This window comes from Zea mays, chromosome 3 (genome assembly GCF_902167145.1).
Source record: "Zea mays cultivar B73 chromosome 3, Zm-B73-REFERENCE-NAM-5.0, whole genome shotgun sequence".
NCBI lineage: Eukaryota > Viridiplantae > Streptophyta > Magnoliopsida > Poales > Poaceae > Zea > Zea mays.
This window is the reverse complement of record NC_050098.1, coordinates 129,578,875-129,591,306: the sequence shown is the minus strand read 5'-3', so window position 1 is coordinate 129,591,306 and position 12,432 is coordinate 129,578,875.

Genomic DNA, 12,432 nt, shown 5'->3' with positions numbered 1-12,432 from the left:
CCTAATTATGGTCCCCGACACATAGTTATCTATAAAATATTTTTTCCTACGAGTAGGTTTCCTGTTCCTAGAGGTCACTTTAGGCACAGGATTTCAAAGTGTGAAATCCGCTTTTGTCTTTAGAAGGAAAAGGTAAGAATAATCAGAGTAAAGCGGAAATAAATGAGAAAAGATTAAGAAAAGTTTAGAAAGAATCAGAGTAGCAAAGGTAAGTAAATATTGGTTGTCCAGTTCTATCTAGGTTTCGTCCTACAGTCAACATTCCTCTGATACCACTTCTGTCACACCCGGGTTTTAGGGGTCCAAAACCCGAGCGCGAAATAATCATCAGGTGTGCTGGGACCAAGTCTCACACATATGATGAATCATGGCACAGGATCGAATGTCACATCTTTACTATATAACAGGAGTTCTATACAAAATAAATAAATAATTACATTATAAGGAGACAACGGTCCAGCAACCCAAAGTTGACTGGGAGACGACGACCTAGATCTCTCATGAACACATCACAACATCCTTCATGCGCCTCATCCTGCGGTACCTGTTCTTGACCTGTGGGGGGGTGTGAGACAGCAAGAGTGAGCTCACATACGTTCATCGCTCAACAAGTTGTGGGGAATAATGTGCATGAACTCGCCAAAAGTGGGAGCTCACGTGAAGTGTAAGGCTTACCAAAGAGGATGGTTAGAGCTGAGCATTGCTTTTAAAGATTGGTCAAAATTTTATTAGCAGTTACTAAGTATAAGTAAATACCAACCCAATTAAGTAGTAGAACAAAAATAACATCATCACCTGCGATGCAATGCATATGACAAATTGAATTTAGTTCCATAAATTAATCATCAGAGAGTCCTGAGCTGCTCATGACCGTGAGCTCGGCTAGTATACCAGTTTTACACTCTGCAGAGGTGGTACCCTTTACCCACAAGTCATGTTACCCATCTGCCAAGGGATCGCGACTTCCCATACACCTCTACCGAGGAGGCGAGGCAGGGTAACACTACGAGGCCTTTACAAAGTTCCACTAGCTTCAGAAAACCCGCTACAGTTTATAGGAAGCTCCAATGTAGGGTTCTTGCCTGACCGCCATCGCAGCAAAATCAACCAAGGACCTCCCTACACTGACCACTTCCCTACTGCCCTTGCCCCTTTCGGGTAAGGTAGTCCTCCACTAGCTTTCCTAATTAATCAGCCAAGGGCGTCCATAAACCCTTGTGGTGGCACGTGTTTCTCAAGTTAAGCTCTATGTTCCAATTAACATTAATGATCTTGACATGAACATAAATAGAATAACAAAATAACTGGAACATAGATATGATAAATAATTATCTCAAATCCATGTAAAGCAATAGCAAACTACCCAAGTGATTTAGGGGTAAACAAGGTAATGAGATAAACAATCTAGGGTAACCTATTGGGTCCCATCAAAATTAACCTATGCATGAATAAATGATATTAAAGAACATTATTGGGTAAAAAGTGGTCAAGGGCACAACTTGCCTGGGACTTGAGATTTCAGGTAACAGGATGATCTTCAGGTGACTCGTAACCTCGCGCTAGTCGTAGCAATACAAACAAGCATGGTATAGGAAAAATTAACATCACACCAAACATAAGAATAAATTGTGTAATAATAATCTACGCGTTGCTAAGAGATCGTGAGTTTGAGAATTACTAAAATTAGAGTTATGGTTACTAAGTTATGAATTTCTGAAATTATTAAGCACCTAGAATAGATTAGTTCATTTGAACATTTTTATTTCAAGTTTCATGGCTAAACAGAGGCACTAAATGATAAAGGATAATATTATAAAATTTTAGGAACTAGAATGAGGTAATTTGGAGTTCATATAAATTTTCTATGAATTAACTAAGTTCTAGGAATTGTTTTTGTATTAAAAATACATTTACTAATTCATTTATACATTTTAAACGGGCTCTGGACTGGGCGTCAATATCTGAAAAACTCAGAGGCTCTGGCGCAAGATTTCTGAGACACAAAGAATAGTGTCAAGGACGGCGGGTTGATATTTTTAACCCCAGGGTCTCATTAGCAAGAATCCAGAGCCGAAGGGGTATGGCATACCCGCGGCCGTCCGATCAAACGCAGATGGCCCGGATTAGATCAGTCCCACCGCGAACCGGTACGCTACGACGACACTCGGATCCGGATCCGACGATCTAGCACGTTAGTAGCCCTGAATTGAAATGCGACCGCCCGATCGAAATCCTAGGGCACAGGTTCATCCGATCAAGGGGTACGCACAGATCTATTCCTAGCCGTCCATCAAAGATCGAACGATCCGAAGACCCTCTTCTTCCTCCGCTCAGACACCAGGGGCACAACAGGTCTTCCCACGGCGGAGATCCCCCACCGGCGCAACCCAAATCCGCTTGCATCGGCGACAACATTCCCCCAGTGGTGCGAGAAATTGAAATCAAAGCAAGGGCGGTTACAAGGAGGTTGTCTCACCACTGGTTGGAGCAGCGAAGTGGCCAGACCTCGGCGTGAAGCGGCCCCGAGGCGGAGATGACTCGGCGACGAGCAATTCGATGGTGGTGAGACCACTATAGCATGCGCAATCGCCCTGTAATGGTTCCTGGCCCCCAGACGCCTCACCCGGGAACCACACCAAGGTCTAGATCCCACCAATTTCATGGAGCGCTGGCGGCTATCTCTCCCTATCCTCTGTTCTCTGCAGTCGCACCACGGCAAGGAGCAGCAATGTCGAGGGTGGCCCGGTTATATAAGAGAGCAGGTCGTGCGGGCGCAGCTGAAGAAGCGGTCGCAATCCCCGCGCGGATTTCGGAGTTACAGTTGTGCCGGCGCGGCGTCCACGGGCGGACGGAGTTGAGCTGCGCGCGGAACACGCGCGCGACGATTATGACATGTGGACCCAGCGAAGCAGTCACACAGCGAGCGCGCGGATAGCGGTATGACAACGTGGGACCCAGGCGTCAGCGGCTCACAGCGCAAGCAACGCTCTCGCCTGGGCTGCGCAGAGGGGGATTGCGGAGCTGGGCCGGATTGGCGACAGTCGGCCCAGTTAGGGGTTTATTCCTTTTTTTACTTTCTTTTCTTTTGTCTTTTCCCTTCTTTCCTAATTCAAACTTCAATTCAATTTCAAACTTTGTGGCAGTTTGTACACTGGCTAATTATTTATTTTGATCATACCAACCGTGATGAAGTTATTAAATTATAATTTTATTTGTATTGAACAATATTCCTTTCTCTGTATTTTCATGGTTTTATTCCCAAGTTAGAGTTTAAATTTTTATGGATCCATTGATATGTTGTTAATGACTCATTTATTTTATTAACCACAAATGCGCAATCGAGTAAAACTCAGCATGATGCAAGATTTGCTGGGTATATTTTTTTCATTTATTTATTTGTTTAATTGTGGTGTTCACATGAAATGATAAACATTGATAACACCTATAGACATAAAGTACTATGATTTCTCTTTTTAAACTTTTCTTACAAAGTGGGTATTACATCAAGTACAAGGAGTAGTAATTATTAAGGAGATATATAATCTGGTTTGGTTAAGCTTGTGGACTAACTATAACTAACATGAGCGTGGTGTGTGCAACATGTCTATTAATTTATGGTAATCACGTGTAAAGCACAGAGACGATGATCAACTATAAAAAGTGAAGGTTAAACAGGTTTGTGCCGATGAGTGAAGGACGAACGCCAAGGCTTAGACTAATTAAGGGATTAGAGAGCCGAAGATTTGTTTGTGGTGGTTGACGTATGAAGACATCGAAATGTAAGAGTATATATGGAATAGTATATCATGTTGACCAAGTTAAGATTACGGTTGACCAAGTCAAGTTGTTATAGGACATTGTCGGCGTTTCGACTCCGGGGGGTCCCTGGACCGACGAGTAAATTGTCGCTGCGTGTCCCAGGCCAGATGGGTCGGCGCGAGACGGAACACAAAGGGGGAGAGACAGTAAGGGGAAACCGCGGCCTTCGTGTTGTCCTGCGCCCAGGGCGGATGCGCTTGCAGTAGGGGGTTACATGCGTTCGCGAGGGAGAGAGAGAGAGCCTTGCGTGTCGGCCCGTTCTCCCGCGCGGCCACCTTCTCATACGAGAGCCCTGGACCTTCCTTTTATAGACGTAAGGAGAGGGCCCAGGTTTACAATGGGGGGTGTAGCAATGTGCTAACGTGTCTAGCAGAGAGGAGCCAGAGCCCTAAGTACATGCCGTCGTGGCTGTCAGAGAGGTTTTGGCGCCCTGTTCATGTGATGCCGTGGCCGTCGGAGGAGCGCTTGAGCCTCGTGGAAGTACAGCTGTCAGGGCTGTCGGATCCTTGCTGACGTCTCCTTGCTTTCGTAAGGGGTTGAGAGCCGTCGTCGTCATGGAGCACGCGGGGTGTCATCATTACTTGTTTACCGGGGCGAGCCAGATGGGACGCTGGTCTTGGTCCCCGTAGCCTGAGCTAGCTAGGGGTAGGGTAATGATGGCCTCCTCTGTGACGTGGTCGGTCCGAGCCCGAGGTCGGGCGAGGCGGAGGCTCCTCCGAGGTCGAGGCTGAGTCCGGACCCGGGGGTCGGGCGAGGCGGAGACCGTCTTCCGGAGTCGAGGTTGAGTCCGAGCTCAGGGGTCGGGCGAGGCGGGGACTGCCTTCCGGAGTTGAGGCTGAGTCCGAGCTCAGGGGTCGGGTGAGGCTGAGACCGTCTTCCGAGGTCGAGGTTGAGTCCGAGCCTAGGGGTCGGGCGAGGCAGGGACCGTCTTCCGAGGTCGAGGTTGAGTCCGAGCCCAGGGTTCGGGCGAGGTGGAGACCGTCTTCCGAGGTCGAGACTGAGTCCGAGCTCAGGGGTCAGGCGAGGCAGAGCTTCCTATAGCGCCTGAGGCCGATCTTGGCGGCTGTCAGCCTCACCCTGACGGGTGGCACAGCAGTCGGAGCAGCGCAGGCGGCGCTGTTTTCCTGTCAGGTCGGCCAGCGAAGGGGCGAAGTGACTGCGGTCACTTCGGCCTTGTCGACTGAGGTGCGTGCGTCAGGATAAGGTGTCAGACGATCCTTGCATTGAATGCTCCTGCGATACGGTCGGTTGGCGTAGCGATCCGGCCATGGTTGCTTCTCCGCGAAGCCTGCCCGAGCTGGGCCTCGGGCGAGTCGAAAGTGCGTCCGTTGCTTGAGGAGACCCTCGGGCGAGGCGTGAATCTGCCTTGGTTTACTGTTCCTACCCGAGGCTGGGCTCGGGCGAGGCGAGTCGTGTCCCTTGAGTGGACGGAGCCTTGACCGGAATCGCGCCCATCAGGCCTTTGCAGCTTCGTGCTGATGGGGGTTACCAGCTGAGATTAGGAGTCTTGGGGGTACCCCTAATTATGGTCCCCGACAGTAGCCCCCGAGCCTCGAAGGGAGTGTTAGTACTCGCTTGGAGGCTTTTGTCGCACTTTTTTGCAAGGGGATCGGCCTTTCTCGGTTGCGTTTCGTTCCGGTGGGTGTATCCCCCGAGGCCTCGGAGGAGTGGTTTGACTCCTCTGAGGTCTTAGCGCGTTTCGTGATGCCTCGGCTGATCTGGTTGTTCCCTCATGCGAACTGGTCGTTGCCCGGGTGCATAGTTAGGTTCCAAGTTCTCGGGCTGGTATGTTGACGCTGTCAACGGTTTCGCCGGAGCCGGGTTTGTGAGAGCAGCCCCCGAGCCTCCGCGCAGAGCGAGAGAACGATCAAGGACTGACTCGGCTTTTTTCATACGCCCCTGCGTCGCCTTTCCGCAAGGAGGAGGGGGGAAAGCACCATGTTGCCCTCGGAGGGCGCCGAACATGGTGTCTCCAGTGAGTTGCTAGCGGGTGATCCAAGTGGATGCCCGTGCCCCGTTCGATAAGGGTCGGCTAGTGGCCTAGAGGCGCGCTCCAAAAGTACCTGCAGGTGATTTGCCGGACCCGGTCCCGTTTGATAGGGTCCGAGGGCTCGATGCCTCCCTCTGATGGGATTCCGTTACAGAATCGCTCCTGCTGGTCTCGGAAATGTCCTAGGGTACCTCGGGAGCGTAGCCCGAGCCTCGGCCATGTATCGGACGTACCCAGAGTCATCCCTCGCTCTGCGTGCTCTGAGGCGGCTGTCGAACCCTTCGGGGCCAGCCTATGAACCCCTGATCAGTAGTGGGCGCGGAGCCCGAGTGGCCTGAGGCAGCTGTCGAACCCTTCCGAGGGGCCAGCCTTCGAACCTTTGACCAGTAGTGGGCGCGGAGCCTGAGTGCTCTGAGGCGGCTGTCGAACCCTTCCGAGGGGCCAGCCTTCGAACCTCTGATCAGTAGGAGGGCTCGGGGCCCGTTTCCTTCACGGAGAAGGATCCCTTTTGGAGTATCCCCTTTCCTGGTCCCTGTAGCAAGAGAGAGAAAGGGGAAGAGAAAAAGGGATATGAATTTGAACGACGTGGCGTACCTTTTTGACGCGGTCATTATGGCGGAGGTGAAACGTCGCCTGCTTCGCCTGCCAAAGGTGCCGCCTGTCCTGCCGCAGAGTTAATGCGACGGGACGAGTGGATCGCGGGGCAGCCGTTGTGCGTGCGCGAGCCGTTCGAGGAACGGAACACGGGCGCGTCGTCTTCACGCCGTGGGAGAGGGCTCTCTCGCTATCCCAGGAGGGGACGTGAGCCTGCAGACGACTTGACTGCTGCTTCCGCCTGCCTGCCGCCGCCATTACTGCCGGCCCACTTTTGGCCATATCGACCGTCGCGTCTTCTCCTGCGGCGGACCGACCCGTGACCGATGTGCTCGGTTGGCACTGTTGGGCCATGCGCAGGGTTGCCTCGAGTCGCGGCACCGGTTCCACAGTCGAGAAGGCGCGGTACTAGCGCAAGTGGCGGTGCAGTTTCTCGCACGTAGTAACCGGCGCGCCGGTTACATGACGCGTGGGCCTGGGCCCCATGCTGGACGCGTCGAAGTCGAAAGGGTGCGCCCCCTTGGTGCAGTTGCATGTCGCCTGCATGGCGTTCCGACCTTTCACCCGTTGGTTTGGGCGAAAGTGGAGGAGTGCTTGTAACCGCTGGGCAGTTGTGCGCTCCGCGCGTGGCGGTTTGGCTTCTTCTGCCCTGGGCCAGCTTGCATGGCGCGCGGGACCTAGCCCCCGTGTCGTAGATGGAAGACCTTGGAGCGTGTTGGTGAAGACTCAGTCCGCGACGGCTGAGGACGCAAGTGGGGAGAATCGCCTTTAAAAGGAGGGCGACCCCCTTGGATGGCAACCATGTCTTCGCACTCTACTCATGCATCGCGCCCTTCCACCTTCCGAGCCCCCGGATGGGGAGCGCCCGCGTTGCTTTCGTCTTGTCGTCGTTGGAGGAACGCAACTTCGCGGAATGTTGGTACCTTTCAGCCATCGCGCGGCTTCAAGGATTTTCATCAGGCAGCCCGGCTGTATCCCCTCGCCGATGGTCACCCAAGACGGTGACCACCAGTTTGATGGTGGGGAGAAGGAAGCTGGGCTGCGGCCTCTGCCCCGCCCTCAGCTTCAAGGATCTTCATCATCCTTGCTGGGGCGGAGGGTGAGCTGAGCCGGAGCTCTACCTCCCGCACGGGTTCGTGGGTCACCCTCTCCTTCAACATTCAGGGGAGAGGGCGCTCACCGGCCTAGCGGAAGGGGCGGACTTCGACAATGCGGGGCTGGTCGGCCGTGAGCGTCGTCAGCTTCAGCGCGTTGGGCTCGCTGGCTCAGCTGGCTCTGGCTTGGCTCCCGGTGCCCCCTCCCATCGTACGAGCGGTCGTTGCGCCGTGCACACCGGAGGACCGCCCAAGACGTCGCACGCTGTTAGGGCGGCGTTCGTGTTCTTGGGCTGTCCTGCCTTTGCTCCGGTACGACGCCTCTGTGCGGAGGTCGGTGCTCGTCCGTCTGGGAGGATCCGAGTGGGGATCTGCCGGTGGGCAGATGGCTGCCGTCGTCGGCGCTGAGGTGGTGGCGGCTAAAGAAGTCCTCATCGCCGACGAGATCGCCGCCACCATCCGCGCTCCGGGCCTCCGGCTCTTTGGCTTTGATAGCTTGTCCTCGCCCCTCGAGTGGGGACGTAGGTGAGGGCCTTGTCGCAGCAGCGTCTACCCTGAGGTCATTGTTGCTGCTGTTTGGCCGTCCGGAGCGGAGGTCGTCATTGCTGCTGCCGGAGCGGGCGTCGGCGAGCCACCTGGGGTTTTGTCGTCCCGCAGGCCCTCCAATGAGGGGGGTTGTTGGTACCTGCGGGGGCGGAACCGGAGTTCCGTTTGTAATGGCACCTTGAGTGCCGGTGTCTGTTCATTACGGCTGTTGGGGCCTGAACATCTAGGTATTTTGGGTGTAATACCATGTTTTTCCTCATTTCGAGCACTAGGACTTGCCTGTCGGCTAGCTAAACCGCTTAACCAATGTGTGAGTTGCCCCGTGCGGAAGGTGACGAGTGAGGTATCCGTATCTCGGAGGCGTAGGAGTCCCTCGGCTCGGTCGGCCTTTGTCGCCCGAGGCTTCTCTTGCTTAGTTAAAGAAACCCTCGGCCGCTCTGCGATGAGCCGGGGCTGGAGGCAGCGGTGTCAGCATGGACAGAGGCAGAGTTGGCTCGAAAAGAAGACTTCGTTGGCCCAGGAGCTGGGTACTTCCCAGGCCGAGGAGGCGTAGCAGCGGCGGCCGGAGCCTGGCCGGGTGGTCCACTGGCGGGACCAACCCTGGAGTCGGGCTGCCGAGGCCATGAGCCGGGCTGGTGTCCCCGGGGGACGGCTGGCAGAGGCTACAGAGCGGTTGGTCCCTGGAGGAGGCCCTGGCGGTGATGGCTCAGGCGTGGTGCCGACAGCTTCCTTTGAGGCGGAGATCCTCCGACCGTGTCGTCGTCCGAGGCTGGGTCGGATTCCACCGAAGGTGGAGTCGACGCCGAGGGTGCTCTTGCTCCCCCTGCTGATGTCTGATCCTGCAGGAACAATTTATCTGTAGTGTGCGTATGTTTTTTGCGGCCGTCGAGGCCCAAACATACCGTCGTCGTGTTGTAAAGCTGTGTTTCTTTTCCCTTTGTTTCGAGTATCAGGACTTATTTGTTGGTAGCAGAATCGTTTACCCGAGCGAGAGTTACTTATCGCGAAAGGTGATGAGTGAGGTATTCGTATCCCGGAGGCGTAGGAGTCCCTCGGCTCGGTCGGCCTTGCCGCTTACGTGTACTCTTACTCGTCCGTTGGATTCTGTTGTCGATATAGTCGAGAAGGCACGAAAAATCGTTTCGGCAGAAAAGCTTTCGAACGTTAAGACTTGTTCGGCCAGCGGGATCGCTTATCCGAGCGTGAGTTACTTATCGCAGAAGGTGATGAGTGAGGTATCCGTATCCCGGAGGCGTAGGAGTCCCTCGGCTCGGTCGGCCTTGCCTGCTTACGTGTACCCCATCGTTTTCAGGATCCCACTTTGGAAGTAGTCGAAAAGCACGAAAGATGTTCTGGCAGAAAGACTTTTTTCGAGGAAATTTTTGACGCAGAGGGGGTTCCCCCCTTCTAGCCCCTGAGGGAGGGTCGGGCTTTGCCGAGGCAAGGCTGACCCTTCCTTGATGGTTAGACTTTATTTGTGTATGTAAACGAGGTATATGAACGACTTGAAAACATCTTAAGGGTAGAAGCGACGTAGCTGTCGGATGTTCCAAGCGTTGTTGTAGACCTCGCCTTGACTGTTGGCCAGCTTGTATGTTCCGGGCTTCAAAATCTTAGCGATGATGAACGACCCTTCCCAGGGAGGCGTGAGCTTGTGGCGCCCTCGGTTGTCTTGTCGTAGCCGAAGCACCAAGTCGCTCACCTGGAGGTCTCGGGACCGAACCCCTCGGGCATGGTAGCGTCGCAGAGACTGCTGATACCGCGCCGAGTGTAGTAAGGCTACGTCCCGAGCCTCTTCCAGCTGGTCCAGCGAGTCTTCTCGGTTGGACTGGTTGCTTCGGTCATCGTACGCCCTCGTCCTCGGGGATCCGTATTCTAAGTCTGTGGGCAAGATAGCCTCGGCCCCATAGACTAGAAAGAACGACGTGAAGCCCGTGGCTCGGCTTGGCGTTGTTCTCAGACTCCAGACCACCGAGGGGAGTTCCTTCATCCATCGCCTGCCGAATTTGTTGAGGTCGTTGTAGATCCGTGGCTTGAGTCCTTGCAGAATCATGCCGTTGGCACGCTCTACCTGCCCATTCGTCATGGGGTGAGCTACGGCGGCCCAGTCCACCCGGATGTGGTGATCCTCGCAGAAGTCCAGGAACTTTCTTCCGGTGAACTGGGTGCCGTTGTCGGTGATGATGGAGTTCGGGACCCCAAAGCGATGGATGATGTTGGTGAAGAACGCCACCGCCTGTTCGTACCTGATGCTGTTTAGGAGTCAGACCTCGATCCACTTGGAGAATTTGTCGATAGCGACCAGCTGGTGCGTGTAGCCCCCGGGTGCCTTCTGCAAGGGACCGACGAGGTCCAGACCCCACACCGCAAACGACCAGGTGATGGGTATTGTTTGCAGAGCCTGAGCGGGCAGGTGGGTCTGCTTCGTTACAGAATTGACACCCTTGGCAGGTGCGTACAATCCTAGTGGCGTCGGCCACCGCGGTTGGCCAGTAGAAACCCTGTCGGAAGGCGTTTCCAACAAGGGCCCGAGGTGCTGCGTGATGACCGCAAGCCCCCGAGTGTATTTCTTGCAATAGTTCCTGACCTTCGGTGATGGATATGCATCGCTGGAGGATGCCTGAGGGGCTGCGGTGGTAGAGCTCCTTCCCGTCACCCAGCAAGACGAACGACTTGGCGCGCCGCACCAGTCGCCAAGCTTCGGCTCTGTCGAGGGGTAGCTCTCCTTGGTGGAGATATTGCAGGTATGGGGTCTGCCAGTTTCGATTAGGCGGGACCCCATTCCGCTCTTCCTCGACGCGCAGTGCCTCACCCTCGGGGGCCGAGGGTGCCTCAGGCTGAGCCGAAGACGCCTCGGGCTCGGGCGTGTCGTCGGTCTTGACGGAGGGTTGATGCAGGTCTCGGGAGAAGACGTCCGGGGGGGTCGTTGTCCGCCCCGAGGCTATCTTAGCCAGCTCGTCCGCAGTCTTGTTGTATCGTTGGGCGATGTGGTTGAGCTCGAGCCCGTAGAACTTGTCCTCCAGGCGCCGAACCTCATCGCAGTAGGCTTCCATCTTCGGGTCGAGGCAATGGAATTTCTTCATGACTTGGTCGATGACAAGCTGCGAGTCGCTGCGAGCGTCGAGGCGTTGGACCCCTAGCTCGATGGCGATACGCAACCCGTTAACCAGAGCCTCGTACTCGGCCACGTTGTTGGACACCGGGAAATGGAGGCGCAACACGTAGCGGAGGTGCTTCCCGAGGGGTGAGATGAAGAGCAGGCCCGCGCCTGCTCCTGTCTTCATCAGCGACCCGTCGAAAAACATGGTCCAGAGTTCCGGTTGGATCGGAGCTGCTGGAAGCTGGGTGTCGACCCATTCAGCCACAAAGTCCGCCAAGACTTGGGACTTGATGGCCTTCCGAGGGGCGAACGAGATTGTCTCGCCCATGATCTCCACTGCCCACTTTGCAATCCTACCTGAGGCCTCTCGGCACTGGATGATCTCCCCCAGGGGGAAGGATGACACCACAGTCACCAGATGAGACTCGAAGTAGTGTCGCAACTTTCGCCGCGTCAGAATTACCGCGTACAGTAGCTTCTGGATTTGCGGGTAGCGGATTTTGGTCTCGGACAGTACCTCACTGATGAAGTAGACCGGCCTCTGGATGGGCAATGCGTGCCCTTCTTCTTGTCTCTCAACCACGATCGCAGCGCTGACCACCTGAGTGGTAGCGGCGGTGTAGATCAAGAGGGCTTCTCCGGTGGCGGGGGGCACCAAGATGGGCGCGCTTGTAAGGAGCGCCTTTAGGTTCCCGAGGGCTTCCTCGGCCTCGGGGGTCCAAGTGAAGCGCTCGGTCTTCCTTAAGAGGCGGTACAGAGGTAGGCCTCTTTCGCCGAGGCGCGAGATGAAACGGCTCAAAGCCGCAAGGCATCCCATGACCCTCTGTACTCCTTTCAAGTCCTTGATGGGCCCCATGTTGGTGATGGCCGCGATTTTCTCCGGGTTGGCCTCGATGCCCCGCTCGGAGACGATGAACCCCAGGAGCATGCCTCGGGGGACTCCGAAGACACACTTCTCGGGATTGAGTTTTACACCTTTCGCCTTGAGACACTTGAATGTCGTTTCAAGGTCGGAGAGGAGGTCGGAGGCTTTCCTCGTCTTGACTACGATGTCATCGACATAAGCCTCGACCGTTCGACCAATGTGCTCTCCGAACACGTGGTTCATGCACCTTTGGTATGTCGCACCCGCATTCCACAAACCGAATGGCATAGTAACGTAGCAGTACATGCCAAAGGGTGTGATGAAAGAAGTCGCGAGCTGGTCAGACTCTTTCATCCTGATTTGGTGATACCCTGAGTAGGCATTGAGGAAAGACAGGGTTTCGCACCCAGCAGTAGAATCCACG